This window comes from Peromyscus eremicus, chromosome 1 (genome assembly GCF_949786415.1).
Source record: "Peromyscus eremicus chromosome 1, PerEre_H2_v1, whole genome shotgun sequence".
Classification (NCBI taxonomy): Eukaryota; Metazoa; Chordata; class Mammalia; order Rodentia; family Cricetidae; genus Peromyscus; species Peromyscus eremicus.
This window is the reverse complement of record NC_081416.1, coordinates 34,524,616-34,526,936: the sequence shown is the minus strand read 5'-3', so window position 1 is coordinate 34,526,936 and position 2,321 is coordinate 34,524,616. Positions and strand designations below refer to the sequence as shown.

At 42.2% G+C, this 2,321-nt stretch overlaps 1 non-coding gene across 1 annotated transcript; it reads left to right on the top strand.

Moving 5' to 3' along the window:
• Positions 1 to 1,767: 1,767 nt before the first annotated feature.
• LOC131902877 (U6 spliceosomal RNA) lies at positions 1,768 to 1,875 on the top strand. The gene has a single exon (XR_009377156.1). It is a non-coding gene; the product is annotated as a U6 spliceosomal RNA (small nuclear RNA).
• The last annotated feature ends 446 nt before the right edge of the window (positions 1,876 to 2,321 follow it).

Below are 2,321 nucleotides of genomic sequence, written 5' to 3'. Positions count from 1 at the left end.
CAAAGCAGGCCACAGCCACCTGGGAGGAGGAAGCTGTGGTCAACACTTCCTGCACACACTGTCAACATCTGTAGGCCTTGCCATTCCCATGGGTCTGAGGCTTGGGGTCCTTGATGTGGGAGTGCTTATTGTCAACAAGACACATTCTGGACTTCATCTGCTCCTCACACTATTCCTCTAGAAAGAATAAGCCTCAAGACATCCCCATTAGTCCTGCCTCCTGGTGTGATTCCTAGGATGGGCCGAGCATTCCAGGTCCGTAGATACAAAGTGCTCCTGCCAGAAAAATTTTGAGCATCTACATAGCACCACTAGTGCAAAATCCCATACCTGACCTCATAGGAAGACTGTTAGCTGAAACATAGGTATGCTAAAAATATTGTATAAATATTGTATAGAATTAATTTCAAGATATGTTTACATAGGCATTTACATAGGAAGCATAAGTTATTTGCATTTCTACACAGGTTCCATTCCCAAATTATCTTATTTTGTCCATATCCACAAAATTGCAACTTGAATCCCTTCTATTCCCAAGGATTTTGGATAAGGGATTCTCAACCTGACTAATATCAAAAGCACTGACCTTCTCCATGAAGCTGCCCATGTCCCAAGCCTTGAGAGATTTCTTACCCTTCTTTTCTCCAGATAATCTAGAGAGGGACCTTGGGCTGATGTCATTTCCAGGAGCTACTGGCAACATACCCACCCAGATTAGCTCCAGCATCAAAGACGATATCAGCAGACAAGGCAGGAGAATGGGGAGGGAGGTGAATTGGGTGTAGAGTGGGGTAAGCTTGGGTTCCTCTGTATCTCCTGTTTTCCTTGGGGACAGCCCAGTGAGTTGCCGAACTGCAGTTCAACAGCTGGAAGGTGGGCTAGAACCTCCAGTGCATGACACCTCCTTCCTCTGTCACAGGCCCTGCCTTCCAGCAAAGATGTGGCTGCAGAAACTCAGACGAGAGCCTTCCTGCTCCATCCTCCTACCTTTCCCCTCATTTTTTATTAGTTCTTTGAGAATTTCATAGTGTCTTTTGATTATTTACCCCCCTCTACTCCTCCCAGATTCATCCCCACTTCCCAACCCACCCATGTCCTATTTTTTTAAACCATAAAGTCCCATTTGTATTGCCCACAAGGCACATACATTTTATTCAGCAACATATCAACCATATACCTTATGGTAGCACCAAAAAAGTCTATACCTCAATCAAACAATTATTTTCTCAACTTGTGTAGATTTTTTTTAAAGTAATGTCTTTTTTAGTTAGAAAAAAAATGTGCCAGGCATGTTGGTAAACATCTATTATCTCATCACTTGGAAGGTCAAGCTAGGAAGATTTTGAGTTCTGGGCTAGCCTGAGCTACATAGGCATATTATGTCTCAAAAGAACAAAAAGGAATGGATAAAAAAGAAAAACAAGCAATGAAAAATGGAAAAAGTACATCCAAACATACGCTCATCCCTCCCGAGTGTGAGAACAAGCGGGCCTCCTCTGACTCTGGTGCCTGCTCTTGGGACTCGTTTCCTCCTGTTGGGTTGCTGGGTCCAACTGCGATATTATAGTTTTTGCTTTATCTTATTGTATTTTATTTGTGTTATATTTGGTTGTTACCTCTTAGAAGCCTGTTCTTTTCTAATGAGAGACAGAAAAGGAGTCGATCTGGAGGGGAGGGGGGAACTTGGACGAGTAGAGGGAGGAGAAACTATAATCAATCTATTTTCAATAAAAGGAAAAAAAATAAGCCCATCATTTTAATGTTTCCGTTAGCTTTCTGAAGCTGTAACAAATAGCTAAAGTGAACAAGTTAATAAGATTAGCATGGCCCCTGCGCAAGGATGACACGCAAATTCACGAAGCGTTCTATATTTTTAAGAATTTTGGTACCCCCCCCAAAAAAAGAAAAAAGAAAAAAAACGGGGTCATGGATTTGAAGGTTCGCATTCACAGTCTAGACAGACTGCTGACATTTAGGCCTCAGGTGCTGAGACAAGTCACCCTGGTTGGGCTTGTGACCTCACACAGCTAGGGAGATCACTCCCAAACTAAGAGAATGTGATCGATCCTTTCTGCATCTCATGCAGCCTAACAAGCTAATCAAATTTTCGTTATTGGTAGATTCCACATTTGCAAAGTTGTCTACTAGTTAAAATGTGTTTCTAAGTCCCCAAATCAAGATTAGTGGCACTATCTTGGTCATTTGTAGAAATAAGGAAGGTGAAAATTTTTTGAGTTGCCTGAGGCTTGTGTCTCCAGAGATGAATGAAAGTGCTTTCTGCCTTTCGTTTATGGTTCTCCGAAGGGTAAGGGAATGTTCTT